The 19561-nt window shown below is 39.3% G+C and overlaps 1 long non-coding RNA gene across 5 annotated transcripts; it reads right to left on the reverse strand.

Annotated features, from left to right (window-relative positions):
* Positions 1 to 4505: 4505 nt before the first annotated feature.
* On the reverse strand, positions 4506 to 19175 carry LOC111944500 (uncharacterized). Of its 5 annotated transcripts, none has more exons than XR_015274395.1 (6): positions 18879 to 19175; positions 18057 to 18301; positions 13471 to 17091; positions 12032 to 12435; positions 6916 to 7012; positions 4506 to 5762 (listed from the first exon to the last, which is right to left on the reverse strand). It is a non-coding gene; the product is annotated as an uncharacterized LOC111944500 (long non-coding RNA). The 5 variants fall into 5 exon arrangements; XR_015274397.1 differs by lacking the exon at positions 18879 to 19175 and adding an exon at positions 18689 to 18867 and having other exon boundaries at positions 13349 to 17091; XR_015274398.1 differs by lacking the exon at positions 18879 to 19175 and adding an exon at positions 18735 to 18780.
* Between the last annotated feature and the right edge of the window lie 386 nt (positions 19176 to 19561).

Below are 19561 nucleotides of genomic sequence, written 5' to 3' on the forward strand. Positions count from 1 at the left end.
GCAGCAATTCACCAGATTTTCTACAAGTGGGGTGGTGGTTAATGGAGAGACTCCGAAATATTCCAGGTTGGGCCATGGATCCCCTCCAGTGCCAACCACTGCCAAGGTGGCCTCTTGTGCAGAGCCCTGAGTGGCCACATCGCTGTGCCCAGGGCCAGGGGTGGGTGCCAAGACATTAATTCACCCAGATCTCTCCCTGCAGAACCAGGTTCTCTCCTCAGGAACCTTCAGGCTGCTGGAGAGGCTCTTCATCTGTCCACTGGGCTTCTTGTTCTCTATTTCTTAGACTAATCTTTGCTAATTTCTCTGCCTCTTACCCTCTTCTGAAGTGGTTTTGTATTTATCCCTTACTTTACCAAGCAGTTTGGACACCTCTGGGGCTAAAAAATATGACCAATTACTTGGTGCTGCTTTCTGCAGGTCTCTAGAAGGGGGGAAAATATTAATTGCTGCAAGCAAACCGTATTTTTTTCTTGGCCTTGCTTAATCCAAAGTTGATCCAAACCATAAATTTTTGGTATTGGTTTAGAGAAATATGTTTTTGAGACCAGCTGGAAGGAGCAGTGTTAGAGAACCTCTTTGTTTTCCACTTCTGAGTATATCAGAGGGTATCAGAAATGGCTCCCAAGGAACTTTTACAACTAAATAAAAAAGAATCTCAGTTATCATTCACCAAATCAGCGTTAAATCTAATTTCACCAAAGGAAAATGTACAACGTGGTAATTAAATTGCAAGAGAACTGTGCTCACTAAAATTGAAGATATTGCACAGCTTTTTGACAGAATTGCAAGAACAAATGAGCCATCATTTGCTGCATCTCAAATATTAACTACAAAACACTGAGAACTGGACAGTTTTAAATTAGGTTATGCCTTAAAGGCTGTAGTATGGGAAATTACAGATAATGAGTTTGGGGGGTTATTAATTTTTGTTATTATTGCTAAGGTAACGAGTAAATTGAAAGTTAGAGGTCGGCACAAGGTGAGTTGGCTGCTGGGAGAGATGAGCTGAAAGACTTTTCAAAAGCTCTGAGGCAGAACTGCCTCTGGGTGACCAAAAGCAAAACAATGTGGTCAGGCACTCTTGAGCACTGGTCTCCCCAAAATCCCCTCCTCAAACCCCCAGACAAGGAGGGCTGAGCTTGGGGAGCAGGAGGGAAGGGTTTTGTTGTCTTTCAGCTGCGTTGGCCTGAGCAACTGAGCATTGAGTAAGAGATCCTCTGAGTAGAGAATGAGTAGATAAAGGAGGAGCAGCAATCACAGCCTGACCTGAGCCAGCAGCTGCTGGGTCTGAGGAGTGGTGGGGCAGCTGCAGCAAACTATCATGGATGGCTTCTACAATAACAATTTACATATTGATTAAAACCCATAATTTAAATTGCCTCAGGTTCACTCGGAGCTGTTAGACTGATACCTGGCAGCCTCTTAACTGGAGATGGGGGAAAATTACTTGTACTGTCAATAGCTGTTTACCTATATTAAAATAATTAGCAATCAGAGTGTACTCCACTGCCTTGCACACAGGGAGTCTAATTAACTTTCTTCTTCGGATTTATACATCCACTAACAAATAAATGGATTTATACATCCACTAACAAATAAATGGAAAGCCATCCCATGTCCTCCGTCATGGGAATGTGTCTGCCTTTATTTTGGAAAGGCAAATGCTGGTTCAAACAAGGACAGGCTTTATGTCAGGGATTTGTCATTGTATCTGTTCAGAGCTTCATCTCCTTCCCCAGCAGAGAGCATTTCTCCACACGCTGCACTGAGTGATGCGCTGCAGTGACAAAGTGTTAATCTCCATTAAAAATTTAAAAGACACACAGCTATTTTCACCTGGGGAAGCTGCTGCTGCTGATTCTGCAGCCCTGCCCAGCTTAGGCAGCCCTATCTCCCAAGCCATTACAAATTACCAGGGAACCATCCTTCAGCTCAAATTCCAGCAGCAGGAGCTGCAGATTGCTTCATAAAGGGATGAAGTCCAGCGCTCGTGTTTTGCTACTGAATAAATCACTAAAGTGAGATAGCACAGCTCTCCTGTCCTCTGCAGGTGATTGTCAGAGGTTCAAGTGCTGTGGCCACCATTAAGAACTCAAACATTATTTTATTCTGAAGATACACCAGCATGGTTGTGTCGTGCAGTGGTGAGAGGCTTCCAACAGGTTCTGCAGAGGTTTGAGGGGACCAGAGCCCTCCTGCAGAGCAGAGCCGTGGCTACACAGGGGACAAGACTGAGAGTAAGAGAATCTCATCTGTGGAATGGTCATGGGAACATCACAGAACCTTGGAATGGTCAGGGTTGGATCACCCAGTCCCACCCCTGCAATGGCCAGGGACACCTTCCACTGGGTCAGGTTGCTCCAAGCCCTGTCCAAGCTGGCCTGGACCTTTGTAGCCATCTACACTGAACATTCCTCTTTGGAGCGTAAAGAGGTGCTCACAGTAATATAATTTAAACCTGGCTTTGTTTTGAATGGCTGTGGAGATCAGGCTGTGCCTCTTCATGATGGCACATGGTTCTGCAAAGGCAACAAATCACAAAGAAAGCCTTGGTTCCTTCTTCCTCCCCAACACGTGAATTACATTTCCTGGCACCTTTTCCCACACAGAGTTAGTGAATTTTTTCTGATGGCATTGAATTAATACTCAAACAGATTTAATAATGGTGCTTTTCACTGAAAATTTAATTGTCTCTTTACATATGAATCTTAGTAATGGCCACATGAACAAAAGGAAGAGAGGGAAGAGGATGATGAGAGGCAGCTCAAGATGGTGCAGGAGCTTGGGATTAGCTTTTACATCTTGTATTGCTTCTTTTTAAGAAAAATGAGACTTAACTCTAGAAATCCAGACTCTTGTCATGTTTTTCTGTTGGGCACAGCACCTTCCATTGGGCAAGGCAATAAGGGTAGCAGCTAAATTCCATGGAAACAGGTAGCCTGGAGGGACCTAGTCCATGGGGAATCGTGGATTCCCCGACACAATGAAAAATAAGGCCATGAACAAATATGGGAAAAAAACACAAAGGGTAAAAATCAAATGTGGACAGCAAGAACTGCATAGAAAATAAAATTGGAAGAGCTCTTATTGCCTTAATTGGAAAAGCTTATGATAAATGGTGGTAAAAATCATACTCATCATGATTACCATGAGTAATGTTTGAAAACCATATAAATGCCTAAAAACATCTGACAGGTGACATCCAATCCATTGAAGAGATACCATTTCCTTAATCAAAAACGAGAGAAACAAAGCAAAACAGTGAATTTATGTTCCAGGCCTGAGCCCTGTGCAGTTATAAATAGGCTGCTTAAATGGGGAGGTTTGTGGGACTCCTAATTCCAGCTGACGTGAGGGATTGTGGAAGAGCAGGAGGAAAAGCTGTCTGTGTGCTGCTTGTTAGAGAAACAGCTTGTGACTGCTCTCAGAAACAATTCCCCTAAAGCTCCTGAAGTGTCCCTCAGCATCCCCTGGATTTTGGGGCACTTTGGGCACTGCCATCCCTGCTTACAAACGGTGGGCAGTAAATATTAATCTGTATCACAGCAAATTTCAGTGGAAAGGGAGGGAGGGTGAGGATGAAATAACACCTAATGCAGACAGCTTGTGGTGAGTTTAAAATGTATGCAGATGTGAATTTAAAAAAAAAAAACAAAGCACAAAAATATCATTCAAACTTGTTTTTTAAAGCTTCTTCTCCAAAAAATGGCAGAACTCAGGTGTTTTAACTTGAGAGAAGATAAAGATTTTATTATGGGCTGTTCCAGCACTGAACTGAGCAAATCCTCCCTGCCTCCATTATCACAACAACCCAAATTAATAATTAGCTTTGGATAATACCAGATAGTTACACAGGTTTGGCTGTCTGGATGCAAGAGCCAAGCCCTGTGGGAGCACACCCCACACCTAAGTACAGCAGATAAACATTCCCAGAGAAATGGAGCACTCTGTACCTTTATTTAATAGATCAGTGAAGCTGTAATGTCCTTCAGCATCTACAATTTATATCTGTAGGTGGATGTGTTCCTTACACTGATTTATAGGAATAAAACACTTGTCACCATGGATTTATAGACCTCTTTCCTAATTTTTGTCTGTGTTTACACATTCCCCAGCCATGCAGCTTGCAGGGGCTGCTGTAGTTCATAAATTGAATAAATAGGAGAATAATGGATTTAAGAATCATGGACTTTTACTTTTGATTCACATCATATTTTAGTTGCACTTGTTTTCCTATGGAAATGCTGCTGCTGGAAAGAAAAGTGATGGAGAAGCCCAGGAAAAATCCAGGCTGTTAATTTTAGCTCTATATACATTCCTAGCCATGAAAATATTGAGTAAATGTATTTTATTAATAAACTAATCATTGTATGTGTACCTACACATAATTTAAAAAAAAAAACTTTGAGAAAAATTCACAAGGTACTATTATTTAAAGACATGGAAACTAACTAATATTAATATTATTAATTTTATTAATAAACTAATCATTGTATGTGTACTTACACATAATTTAAAAAAAAAAAAAACTTTAAGAAAAATTTATAGAAATATAAAAATTACTGTTATTTAAAGACATGGAAAGGAACATGTGGGAGTTTTGTCTCAGGAGGTGAGGAGAAGCCAGAGGGAAAGCAAATGTTGCTGAGGAGAGCTGCTGGATGGAGTAGCAGAGGTGGAGGGATGGAGCATCCTCTGCTCAGGGGCTCCAGCAGAAGGTTAATGGAGATAAAGCTTTGTACCCAGAGACAGGAAAATGTGCATTGTTCCTACAGCTCTGAAAATCCCCTGGAGAAGGAAAACACAGCTCCACCTGTTTCTTCAGAGCCCATGTTTTGTGTCTTTCCGTGTTTCTTACAAACCTTCCTTCAAACCTCTGCTCTCTTTCTCTATCTCCTCATTTGCTGTGGGCACGGCCAAGCTGCTCCTACTGGTTCCACTGATTTTCAGGGAGCTGAAAACCAAAAGCTGATAAATAAGTTCTTCAGAATGGTCAGCTTGACCATCTGAAGATTTTTTTTTTTTTATGATAAATTCAGTTTTGTTATTTGGCTGAGGTCTGCGTGGGCAGAGTCACAAGTGGGTGTAACTAATCAGAGTTTAACAAGCTCTTGATGGATCCCATGGAAATTTGCTGGAACATCTAACCCAAATTAGCACAGGGCTAACCTGGCTCCTGAAAACAGCCTAAATTGGGCACTGGAGCCTGCTGTGCTGGGAGATGGCCCAGGAGACTGCAGTTAAAACTTGGGAATTTCATGACTTGTCTAGGCAGTGGGAGTAAATGTCAGCTTGTTTAATTCCTAACCTGATATAAAATACAGAACTCCTGCCCCAAAACAGGGAATTAATGTGAGCCAGCCAGGGAGATCAGACACAGGGGAAGAGAGCAAAATTGTGTTCCAGAGAAGGCAGAGCTCAGGAAAAGGAAGATATGAAAAAGCTGGAAAAACAAAAGGAGGAAAGTTTCCTCCTCTTTTTTTCTTTTTATAGAAGCCCACAGATGAGTTTGAAATCTGGATTTCAGGTGCTGACCATGCACAACCCTTGTTCAAGTACATACCACATCCCCTGGCCGTTGAACAGAAGAAATAATTCACATTTTTGCCTCCCTTTGCCTGCATTAATTGCCAAGTACCCTTGGTCAGAAACCATTTGAGGCAGTAGAGAAACAGATTATGCGTGTCTTTCTCAACCATACACTTTCTCCAACTGCTGAAATCAACTTTTATTTTCCTTATCAGCAAGGATCCTCATGCCTATAATGACAGCAAGAGAAATAGAAGAAATGGAAAAAGATTAGAATTAGAAAAATCTTATGAAAACACTTGGAGAGTTGCTTGCTGATTCATGTGCCAACAATTGGTGTCTGAAATGGAGCTAATTAACATTCTCATTATGATAATCACCTTCAACATTTCCCTTTATTTTTCCAGGCTCTTCCCTTAACTGTCTGTCTCTGAGATAAGAAAATTATTATCAGTGTATCAGCCCAGATACTTTTCAGGGGATGAATGGCAAGAATTAATTCGGGTCTATCTGAGGAGAGTACAATTAGGAGGCCTTCATGATGAGACTAAATCTCCAGATTATTGGATCAGATATCCTCATTTCAGGCTGCTCTGAAAGCCTAACACTCCATTCACTTTCCAAAATGCACTCAGAAATAATCCCCACCATGAGGGAGGAAGGGGAGGAAAGACACCTGTAAATGGTCTGACACAAAGCAATCATTTCATAATCATAAAAGTCATTTTGCAAAGTTAAAATATGCTTTTTTGCCCTTTTGTAATTGTTAATTTTATTGGTTCAGTGCAGTAATTTTTATGTTTTATTTTGATATTGGTATCTTTTGGAATTTCTCTTTCACCTCTCATTTTTTTACCCTTATTTTCTCTGCTGTTGAGGTACATGAATCAACCCCCTGATACCTCAGAAAAAATTATTGGAGTGGATGGTACTGCCTGATTTTGTTGTACTGGAAACATATTTAGGTAACATCATTGAAGATCTGGCATGTTGATGGCAAAGAATTCAGGGTGGGATGAAAAAAAAGGCAATTTCAGATTTAATGAATGCCTCCACAAATCAGAATGAATGTGTCCCTGACTTCCAAATTGTATCTTTGATCTCCAGACTGGGGTGAGTTGTGCTCTGTGTCCTCTGGGGCCAGGGCTGTAACTGGGAATGCTGAATATTGAAATATTGAAATGTTAAACATTTAAATATTGAAATGCTGAACGTTGAAATATTGAAATGTCGAATGTTGAAATGCTGGATATTGAAATATTCCACTATCTAAAAATTGAGGAGAGGAGGGAAAACAAACAAAACAGTCCCAGATGGACTTTTCACCAATGTTAAAAGGAGACAGTTGGGGTCCTTTCCCTTTCTAATTAACTCTTCCCTTACCTCTGGAAAAATCGTCTCCAAACAATTCCACCTCTGGTGCTTGAAGTGGTCTCCAGGATCTCTCCTGCACAAGATCACAAATTTGCTGGAGATTTCTCTGTAAAATCAAGCCACAGCCTTCAACTCTGAGCATGAATTTCCTTCTTTATATTTACTGAGAATTCCCCCTGGTCTAAGTTATTTATGTCCTTAATAAAGGAATTCTTTTTCTTTCTTTTCATTCTATGGATTATTTAGCTGCTGTCCTAATAATTCATCAAAGCTCAAAAGTACCAGGGCTGATGGAAAGTAGTCTGGCTTTTAAGACTTCTTGTTGTGATGTCTATTTTTAATTAAATATGCTCAAAGAAATTTTAACTCTAATTCTGGGCCTATGTTGCAGAAAAAAACCTTAATTTTCTTTACCTTCTCTGTCACACCCTATGCTCTTCCCTTTTCCTTCCTTCCATGTATAGATCTTAACTTTGAGGGAAACTTAAGTGTGGTTTTTCTCTGTTTTTATCAGACTGAGCCATAGCTGAACACATTGAGTAAAATATTTTGATATTTTTGATATTTTGGTATTTTTGATAAAATTGTCATTAAGTTCTTGAAATAGCAATTTTTCTGCTATTACTTTTAGTAATTGGTGGTAGTTTTGAACAGTAACGGGTGATTATTCCAAGACAAGGTGTGACTATTAGGAAAAATTTAGATTTATTCATTTAATGTTTTTTAATCTCATGTGAACTGAAGAAAATATGTTAACATTGTCAGTGCATCCTCCACCCCAGCAAAGGAGCAGATCCTGAGATCCCTGGGATGAGCACAAGTGGAAAATATCTGTTCCCATTCCCATCTCATCCCATGCATGACCGTGGGAAAAGGAAAATGAAATTCAGATTCTGCAAGCAGCCAATAAATTTTGCATCAGCCTGGTGGGAGCTGTGGCTCGGAGGCCTCGGTGAGCCAGACAGAAAAACTTTGGTGTTTTCTGGCATTTCCCAGCCCACTTATCCTCCAACCTGCTCTGAGGGTCTCAGAGCCCTGGGGACAACACCAAGAAATTGGGGTTTAGGGAATAAAACGGATCTGGGCAAGGAAGGGAAATGCCAGGGATGAAATGGGATTCTCCAGGGCTGGAGGATCCCAGGGCGAGGATCACTGGGGTCATCAACAACCCAAACACTCAGGAAAGAACAAACACTGCATCTGGGCAAATAACAAAGGACTTGGGACCTACTCATGAATATTTAATGATCTGAAAGAAACTAACTATGAAAAATCATTATCTTTCCATTTCTGATGATCATTTTCATTTTAGGTTTCATGAAGTTTTTATCCCTGTACTATAGTACAATATTTCTCCATTAAAAATTTTTTGGGTGAATTAATTAATTCATAATGCATGAAGAAGTGAAAAAGCTTTTCTTGCCTTTGAGTTTAAAAATTTATTTCTGATTTATTTTCTTTTAGTCAATAATTCCTTACAATCACCTCTCCATATCACTGTATCCCTGCGTGATACATTTAATTATAAATAAAATTTAATAATTACATTGCTGTAAATACACAATTATGGTGTTAGTGAAAAGGAACATCCTAGATGGGAGCTTTTAAAAATTCCTTTTTACTGGATCTGATTTCAGTGTTGTTTTGTGCTCTGCTTGGAGTTCATAGAACAGGGATAAAATCTCTCTTCATTGCTAGTTAATATAACTTGATAAAAAACCTGCTCTTTCTAGCCTGTAAAATTTACCAGTATTTGAATTTTGGTAGGATTAATACCTGCAGAAAAAGTTATTGGTGGTGTGTTAATGGTGAAACAGCTCATCTAGACATGAGAAATTTTTTATTTTTTAATGTCATATGAACTGAAAATCATTCCAGTTGATGAGATAAAACAGCAGACAATTTCCAGTCTTCCTGATATTAATGGGAGCCAGAACATTCCAGGGCTGCTGGTGCTCCATAAACCAGGGTGCACCATCACTGATCTCCTACTTTCCATAATTTTCCTTTCATGCCCTAAGCCCTGAGAGGGGGGAAACCTCCCCAAAGTCCTTTTTCTGTGGTGTGCTCCCCAAGCCAAGGATCTTCTGGTGAATGCCCATGGCAGAAAACTCTTCTCCTGCTGCCTACATGAACTTTATTCCTGCCCCTTTTTTTCCTGTGCAAAATCTACAGGATGCATGTTTGATTTTCAAATCCCCAACAGGATTTTTCTCTTGTTTTGGTTTCTTGGTTTTTTTTTTATGGGAGGGGGTAACAACTTTCATTTTTTCCCCCTTTTCACAAAAAGAATAAAAATAAAATAAATCCCAAAAATAAAATATAAAATATATATAAATTATATAAAATATAATACATAAATATACATATATAAGTATATAAAATAAAGATATAATATATATATAATATATATAATGAATATAAGTGTAAATATAAATATAATATAGAACATAGAATATATAAAATATAAAATAATGTAAAATATAAAATAATAAAAATATAAAATTCATAATACAATATATAATTATAAATATATAATAGATATAATTTATTAATTTATTATTATAAATTATAATTATTATAATTTATTAATATTATATTAAATATAATTATAAAATAGATATTATATATTATGCATTATATATATTATATGTGATATATATAATTATACATATAATTATAAAAATAAATATATATAAATATAAAAAGATAAAAATAAAAATATAAAAATATAAAAATAATATAAAATATAGAAATGTAAAATACAAAAATATAGACATATAAAATAATATTAAATATATAAATATTAAAATATAAAAATAATATAAAAATATAAAAATATAAAATACAAAAATATAGAAATATAAAAATAAAAAATATAGAAAATATAAAAATATAAAAATATAAAAATATAAAAATATAAAAATATAAAAATATAAAAATATAAAAATATAAGAATATAAAAATATAAAAATATAAAATAAACCTGCCATAAGTTGGGAGGAAAGTCAGATAAAGCTGCTTTGAGAGGTGTGAGCTGCACCAGTGGAGCTGCTCCTGCTGTCACAGGGAAGATTAGAGAGCAGTGATTTGTCTAGAGGAAGAAATACCTTCCACAGTGCTGCTTAGGAGTGTCTTAAAACAAAAGCTATACACTCGAGGGCAATGAATAGTTGTTTTCATCTCAATTTTGTTTTATGCTCTTCTTTGATCTAACATGAAAATCATTACAATTTATGAGATAAGGCAGCAGACAAGACCCCGAGGAGTTCTTTGTTATGTAACGCTCCATCCAATTCATTATTTTGTGCCTCTCTCCCTCAAACAGCTTTCTGAAAGATCAAGTTAGTCAAAGCTACCGTGGGTTTTTAGCTTTGCTAAAATCCACCGTATTACACGCTCAGTGAATTTCCACAGCTTTTGTTCGAGCCACTGACAGCACCTGTCATTTGCCTTTTTATGTCTTAAAAGCTGCTGGTGGCAGCATAATCAAAGATGTTGAGTAAAAATATATATCCTGGAGCAGTGGCCTGAAAAAGGAGGCTGATGATATTTTAGCAAAGAGTCTGTGTGTCATAACCTGGAGTTTTATGTTTGCTTTTTTTGGGGGGGGTTTATCCCTTGTGTGTGTGTCAACACTTTATAGCCCAATCTGGTGTCTGGGTGGGTTAGTAACAGCGTTGTTAAGGTAGAAAAAGGAAATAAAAGTTTATCATTTGGGTTTTTTTTAAAAGAAATTAGGCAAAATAATTGCTTTATCTATTGAGTATTATAGCCAGAACAAGAGGCTGCCATCTCTTTCAAGTCTTTGGCAAAATTCTGGCGTTCAAGGACTGTTACTTGGATCTAAATTCTCAATAAAAGTTATGAAAGTGCCATGGTTAAAGTCCCAGTTCTTCCTCTAAAGCAGGAAATCACAGCTCCCATGTCCCTGCATTTTCATCAAGGAAAACAAGTTTTTCACTTCTTTCTAGCCAGTCAGGAAAAATAAGCAATTTTTTTTTTTATTTTTTTGAAGGAAAAAGCTTGATATTTCATTCCTAAACTTTTACTTTATGGCTCTCTTTGTACAGATGGGGCCACCTTGCACTTCTGGGGGAAGACTGGAAAATTTTAACCTGGATTTTGGCCCTAACTTCTGGTTCCCTTTGGAAGGAACCGCTTGTCTTTGGAGGGGAAATATTCAACAAAGGAGGAGAGGCTGGAGTTAATGACTTGTCACATCCTGAGTGCTCCCAAGCAGGAAATGCAGGATTTGTTAGAGCCCCAAAAGCCTGTTATTTTCTGTAGTAACACCATTAAGTCACCTGTCAGCCATGGAGTGTACCATGGGCGACTTTAGGCCCCTTTTAGCTGGAATTAATGCACTTTTAAGGAATAAATCTTTGATGATATAATAGTTCCATGTACTGCAGCCAAGGCCACGCTGTTTGCTGTACATCTTCTGTGAGCAGCAGCCTCTGGTAATTAAATGTCAGCTATTCTGAAACTAGGAATGTTTTCTTCCCTCCCTCATTTGTCACTGGATCTTTGGACAGGAACGTTCTTTGTGTTTTTATAACCAAAGTAGATTTTATGATGGGATTTTGCTGGAAGATTTATTGTTTTCACTCAAAGGATTGCTTTTATTCTTCTGACCGGCCAGGTGCTGTTATGAGATGCCAAAATTAAAGCTCTGCAGGATTCAGTGAGACTTCAGGTTTCCTCTCCTGGGGATTTCCTACCCCACCCCATCAAATGCTGTCATAAAGACAGAATTTTCTCGTGTTCTCCTTCAAGAGCTCAGAGGTAATAATGAGTATTTTTCAATTCATGGAACCATGGAATTGTTTGGGTTGAAATGGACCATAAAGCTCATCCCACTGCACATTCCACCGTCCCAGATTGCTCCAGCATGGCCTTGGGCACTTCCAGGGATGGGGCAGCCACAATTTCTCTTCCATTTCACAAGTTTTTTTTGAAGTTCAGCTGTGTTAGGAGGTGTGAATGGAGCAGAGCCCTGACCCTCAGCACGTCAGAAGCAGCTGCCCCCTCCCAGGGCACTCAATAAACTCTGTGTGTTCCAAACCCAGCCTGGACCTGCACCCATCGAGGTCCTGAATGTTTTATTTATGGCCTTATTTACCTGCCTGGAGACAGGAGAAAAACTAAAAACCCAAATCCCGGTCTTATCCAAAGAATTCCTCCATCCAGCCGCTCGGGAGACGCAGAAATTCAGGGATGCAGAGCATAATAAACTTAATGGGGTATAAAGCAGTGTTTTTCACTCTATTCCAACGTGTTTTGATCCACAGGAGAACAGGTGAATTTGCAGCAAATTCACCACTGGCATCACGTTTTTCCTGTAGGTTTGGAGAGGTTTAAAATTTCCTTTTTAAGCCAGTCTCATCAAAGTCGAGCCTACTGGGGCTGGGGGGAGACATCTGCCCATCTCAATGACATTCTCGGAGATGTTAATTTTTGCCACTCTGTGCAGCACTCAGAATTTGTGAATCTTTTGCAACATTCATAAGGGACTACAGAACATTTCTAGGAAAAAAAAAAAAAAAAAAAAAGAGGGAAAAGTAGGTTAGACTTGAAAGTTGTACAATATTCACAAAGGCTCTGAAAGATGCAAGCACCTGCATATTCCTAAACTGGCAGGAGATATGAGGGTTTTGTCCTGTTTAACAGAGATAGTTTGAAAATAACTTGGGTTACATTAAATGTGAGTAAAAATATGGGCAAGGAATAAAAATGCTTTCGGTATCTCATTAAAAACAAAGCCAGCAATAGCTTTTATTCATAATCTCCTTAGACCGTTATTATTTATTTTTTTTTTAGCTGGTGTTAGATTTCAATGATTTTCTGTAAAAGATGCATGTAGAAATCTCAGTAGGATAAGCTGTGCTTATAAGGATCATTTCCAGGACTTTGTTGTTTTCAGGTTTGTTTTCCCTAGGATGGAGAGAGAAACAGAGAAATAGGAAAAAAACCCTAAATTTATTTTAAATTAAGAAACAGTTTTTAGTAAACAGTATTTAGAAATAGTTCTAGTTTTCTGAGCCTTACTCTTCTTATTTCATGGTAAATACTTTCAAAGATAAACAGTGGGATAGCAGCATTATTTAGGATTATCAGAAAAGCTTAAATTTAGCCTAATTCCTTTGACATAGTAAAAGGTTTATCGGTGGTAATATTAGAAAAAAAAAAATTGCAGGAGGGTTGAGAAATTTTGGAAAATGTAACTCGTGGCATGTTAATAAATGCATCATTTTCTATGCCAAATTTAAATAATCGACCTCATTCCATAAAGAAATATTTAATTTGAAAGCAGCATCATATGAAAACCTTTTAAATGTCTTTGAGCAACTGCAACCAAGCTGATACTGGGAGTGAAAACCAAAGAGATGGAAATACAAATTGTTCATTTAAGAAAAAGAAATTCAGCTCATTTCTCTACCTGCATTTCTTCTCCTTAACTTGGAAGGCAGGAACCCTCTAAGGAGAGCGATTAAATATGAATAAGAATAAAGAAAGGTAAAGTTAATACGAAATAATTCTGACAGTACTTGAAAAACGTACTGGAAAAGATGATGGATCTTTCCACCATCCTTATTTATAAGCCTGGGGTGCTGCTGAACTCATTCCCACACGCGAGGAGGGTTTGCTGCAGGTGGATTTTTCCTTCCCTTGAATGAGAGCGGAGCTCCCGTCTGCTCCCGGCTGAGGTGCGCAAGTTTCCCGACTCCTGCTTCTGAGGAGTGAGGAGAAACACCAATTCGCCCTGAGATAAGTTCTTACATCTTCAGAGCAGTGAATAATTGATGAAAGCCCCGCTCTCAACTCTCACCGGGAGCATGACTGTGCGGAGGGGAGGAGCTCCTAGGGCGCCGCTCATGGAATGCCGAAGGAGAAACCAGGTAACATGAATTGTGGAAGCTCCCATGTAGAGGCCAGGGTGTCCTGCAGGGAAAGGAGCTCCAGCCCAGGCTGAAGGACGGTCCTGCCCCCGTGGAAGGCACCAGGCAGAGGTGAAGATCCAGCTTAGAGACAGGGAAGGGCTGCAGAGATGTCTTTGGCATGAGGAAGAATTGTCCAGTCATCCTTCACAGCAATCCTTGGAATGACTGAACTCTTCCTACACCACGGATTCCCCAAGGAGCCAGGGAATGCCCAAGTCAGGGTGACCCCTGGGACAGACCTTGAGGCCCTGTCATTGTCCTCTTGCTGCTGTTTGACTTGGAAACAGCAACGTTCCCTTCCAGGTTCACCTTTTTCCTTTATTCCCTGGAGATAACTCAGTCCTACTGAAGTGAAGGTTCGCTTTGGATACCAGGAGTTGCAAACCCAGTCCGAGGGTGGGAAAATAAGATTCCACCCCTCCAAGTGCCAGCACGACGACCATGGCTCAGGGAAATGCAGTTTTGGCAGTGAGACATTTCCAGCGTTCAGTGGAAGCTTCTCCCCGTTGACCAACGATTCCATGCAGAGAAATTCTCCTGTTAGCAGAGCGCTCCTCCACGGGCATCAGCCGGACCATTTGAAATGTGCTGCCTTCCACCACACCCTCCCTCCCTCAGGAGAAAAAGAAAGGGAAATATTTAAAACACAACCCTTAAAGCCCAAGATCTCTCCTCCTTCATTTGCAAAACAGGGCATTTGTGAGAATCTGGCACCACAATGGTGGGAGCATCCCCATCAATACAAGAGTGGAAAACAAACTCCCTGGCAGCAGCAGGCACAGCTGTGGGTACCCACTCCCTCCCTCTCCTTCCTACCAGGGACTGCTTTTTTTAGCCTAAACTCTTTGTGTGATTAGAGGGGGGAAAAATGTGAGATTAGCAATGTCTTATAAAAAATAGAAAAGACCTTTAAATGCAGTTTAGGCTTCTGAAAAATAATTCCTCACAAACTTGGCAGTTGCTCTTAAAAAAAAAAAAAAAAAGAAAGAAAATTAAAAAATCTGCCACCTGCCATCTGGAAATAACTTACAATAATGACAAAGGAATTAAATGTATTAAAAAAAAGAATTGTTTCTGCATGAAAAATTATAGTTTGGCCACTTCCACCTCCCCAAGGGGACTGCTCATGGCCTGGACCCTGCAGAGCGAATTTAGTGCCGTTTAATTCTGGTTTTGGATGTTTTGGGTTTTCACCTCAGCTTCCCAGACCATCACTGCAGGTCTTTAAGGGAGACTAAATTAAAAGCAGCACAACTGAAATAAGATTAGGTTGCTTATGGCTGCACAAGCAGTTTCTGTGCATTGGACTGCTAATTATAATGTTTCTTTTAATGCCATTTATTTGCATATCTTTGGGTGTATTATACAGCTTTGCAAGTTCTTAGCAGGCATTTGAAAACTATTATCCATTATTACTTCCTTAAAATCATAGCACTTAAATCAGGTCACCCAGCTGTTTAGCATCTGATAACAAGATTAGAGGGATTGATTGTGCTCTCTGTAAGGCTGCAAATACCTATTAATCTAGGAGCCTTTGGAAGTTCATCAAAATGATATTTTTCTTCTGAGAACGTTATAAACAGTTGAAAATACATCCATAATTTGCAATGGGTATTTTAGGCTCTAAGGTACATTATTCTTTTTGAATACTAATCTTTTTAGCTCTTGCTGTAATTATTATAACTTCACAGAGTGGATGGTTAATACTCCAAGTTTCTGCTATTTAGTATGGTGGAGCTGTCCCCGTTTTCATTAATTCCATCAATCAAACTTAACTCTCCTCCACCTCTAAGAAGTAATTATAATTATTTTTATGACCATATATATGCTAATGAAAGGACTATTTCATGACATTTTAATTAATTCTCCAAATACTTATGGACTCGACGCTGACATTGTCTCAGAATGAGTGGTGCAGAGAAAAAAGTCAAATTATAAAGTTATGGCTAATTGGAATAAAGCAGGAAATACTGGCAACCACGACCAGAGCCATCTTGGTAATTCATTTACTTTTTAATTCTGTTTTGTGTAATTACAAATTTAAATGTTTTGCTTTCAAGGTAGTGTAAATCTACATTTTTGAAAACTTTGACACCTGGATTTTTAATGTTTATTTTTTTAAACTTTTTTTGCGTCTTCTCTCTCCTTCATCTTTTCTTTGTTTTCTAAATTTGTTGGTACATTCTGGCTCCCAACCCCTGCCTTCACTGTAAGAAAACGAGTGAGAAAACTCTGAAAATGACAAAATGTTTTTATGTAAACGGAAACTAATTAGTTCATAGGAACAACTCTGACCTCCAAAAGTGTCTTAAGGCACATCAATGCCCAGAGCAGAACTTGCTGGAGTCAATTTAAAATGTGTTTGAAAACCAATAGGATATTTCGAATGACAAAAATAGTGGGAAGAAAAATTTCCAGGTTTTTTTTTATTTGGCTTTGAATTTCTTTGCTTCACCTCTGAATCTCAGCCACAAGCAAAGCATAAAATAAATGTGGTTCGATATTTTAGAATCATTAGTGACCTCTGGTGACACAGGGGTCGTTTGTGATGGTGCTGCATGGGTGATTTATTGAGAAATTGGGTTTTTGGAGAGCTGCAGAGAGGTGGGAGGGGAGGGCACATTGTGATCTTTACAGATGGAAACGCCCAAGCAGAAAAATATATCCCTTCCCATGGTGGGGATGTTGGAATTGGCGATTCTGCATCCATTCAACCCAAACCATTCTGCGATTTATAAAATTAGGCAAAAGTCTGCACCTTCAGTCCCCTTTTGATTGACCTCCCAAGGGAGCTGCCCCTCCCTGCTTTAATTGCTGCAGGTGATGCCCAGGACCTGCTGCTTGAGCCAGTCCTTGCCTCAGGTTAGATCTGAACTCTTCAGATCCTTCTCCTTTTCCTCCTCGGCTTGACCTCCCATTTTCCGCTCTGAATTCCCTCAGCCTCCTCTGACACATCAGCAAGGCAGCGGAGAAATCTCTGCCCCGAGCCCTGGGAAACTTCAGAGTCCAGGGATTTGTCAAATGTTTGCTTTATAACACAAACAAGGGTGAACATTAAAGACATGAAATACGCTCCAGCATGAGCACAGGCGGTTTCCCAGTGAGGAATCCTGCAGAACCAACAATGTCATTTTCTCTTCCACTCATCATTAGCCAGCCCTTTGTCAGCACATGTTGGGCCCTTTGCTGTCAGAGCGGCGTTGAGGGCAAACGCTCGGAGTTCAGAACTGCACTTCTCATTCTTATGCATGGAAAACATGAAAAAAACAGAGCAGATTGTGAGAGTTTGGAGTAAGGCAGGGAAAATCCAGATGTTTATTCTTGCAGTGCAGATAAAAGGGGTCGGATTCTGGCCTGGCAGTGGTGGAGCCCAAATTTTGTGTCTGTGCCAAATCTCCTCCCTCCCCACACAGTTCAAGCGCCTTTTCCTCATCTCAGCACCGATAGCTCCTCCTGCAGAAATCAAATTTAGCCTTTCCAACCTCTGGCATCCCGTGCCTGCCAGGCCCAAGGAGATTCAGCAGCTGCTGAATTTATAATTGTATTAATTATGAATTTTATTGATCATTTTATTAATAATTAAATAATCAATTCTATTACATTAATAATTATCAATATGATTATTAACAGTCATTATAATTATTATATATTAAATTATTATATTACATAATTATATAATATATATTATATTTCATATTATATATAATTTATAATATATAATAGGTAATATATAATATATCAGAATAATATAATATAATATAATATAATATAATATAATATAATATAATATAATATAATATAATATAATATAATATAATATAATATAATATATTTGATAATATATATTATATAAGAATATTTTATATTAGGTTTATTATAATATATAATATTATACATTATATAATTATTACAATAATTATATTATTATATATAATTCTGTAATAATTATAATAATGATTATTATTAGGTATAATCAATAATTAAACTAACAATTATTTTATTAATACTTTTATTATTTTATTTATTAATTATTATATAAATAATTATATTCTTAATTATATTAATTTTAAAATTAAATTATAAAGATGAGACATCTTGATAATCCCCAGAGGTGATGGGCTGGTTTGCTTTGCTCAGGTATGTGAGGTGAGACTTCCATGAGCTGTTTTTGGTGTCCCAGTGGGAATGCTGCAGGTTGGAGCTCACCTTGGTTGTTTATTTCCCTTCTATTCTGTTTAAATCAATTCCTGCTCTCTCCCCCTTCATGCACTTTGAGCTGAAAGCAGCCCTGGACCTTTTCCATGGGTGCTTTGCTGGGTCAGTGAAAGGATGTGAGCATCTCTTGGAAATCCTGCACACTCTCCTGGGCACTGAAATCAGCTCCATCATCCTGGATCTTGATCTTGAGGGTGCTTTTTTTGTCAATAATTATTTCTAACCTAATGAAATTCCTGTGGGGAGAGTTAATTTTAAAAGTTTACAGTAAATGCCTGGACACAGACTGCTGTACCACATTCCAGGCCTTTCTCTGGGGTATTCAGAGAACCCTAACCTAGAACCCTGACCTAGAACCATAACCTAGAACCATAACCTAGAACCCTGACCTAGAACCCTGACCTAGAACCATGACCTAGAACCCTGACCTAGAACCCTGACCTAGAACCCTAACCTAGAACCCTGACCTAGAACCCTAACCTAGAACCCTGACCTAGAACCCTGACCTAGAACCCTAACCTAGAACCCTGACCTAGAACCATGACCTAGAACCATGACCTAGAACCATGACCTGGAACCTGAGCCTGGAACCCTAACCTGGAACCTGAGCCTGGAACCCTAACCTGGAACCCTAACCCGGTACCCGAGCCTGGAACTCGAGCCTGCAACCTGAGCCTGGAACCCGAGCCGGAACCGTAACCCAGAACCGTAACCCAGAACCGTAACCTGGAACCGTAACCCGGAACCGTAACCCGGAACCTGAGCTGGGGGTTTTACTGGCGCTGTGCTGCTGTGGGAGTGCCCTGTGCCTACCTGAAACGACCCTCTGGTGTGCTGGTGTGCGCCGGAGGGTTGTTCTGGGTTGGCGTGGGGCGCTCCCGCGGCAGTGTGGTGCTTGGGGGGGCGACGGTGATCGAGATTGTTTGTGTGGCTTCGGGATGGGTTTTTTGGCGTGGCGGGGTTGGTGGGGTGTGTGTGGGGTGTGCTGCTTGTGTTACGGTGTGCTTTTGTTGTGTTTTTGTATGTATTTTACTAAAAATTTTGGTGTTGATGTTTTTTACAAAATGGCGGCCGTCTGACGTCATCAGGGCGGAGCGGTGTGACGGACGGCTCGGGGGCGGTGCCAGGGGGCGGAGCGGTGTGACGGACACCTCGGGGGCGGTGCCGGTGGGCGGAGCGGCCTGGGTCGATTTTTTTCGGGACAAAATGGCGCCGCGCATGCGCGGAGGCTTCTCCATCAAATTCTGAAAAAATAAAAATAAGATGAAATGAATGAAAATGTATTGTTGGAAGTTTATAGATTTCATGCACCAAAACTTAATATTGTGGTTTTTTAACTTTTTTTTTGGGGGGTGGTGAGAATTGGGGATTTTTACATCAGAATGTAGGGGAGCTGTGGGAACTTCCCCAGAGGATCTGGATTAAAGAGCTCAAACAGCCCTGTAGAACAAATTTCCTTGGACCTTGCTGGCTTAAACCACCCCAAACTCCAGGAA

This window comes from Cyanistes caeruleus, chromosome 10 (genome assembly GCF_971803275.1).
Source record: "Cyanistes caeruleus chromosome 10, bCyaCae1.hap1.1, whole genome shotgun sequence".
Lineage (NCBI taxonomy): Eukaryota > Metazoa > Chordata > Aves > Passeriformes > Paridae > Cyanistes > Cyanistes caeruleus.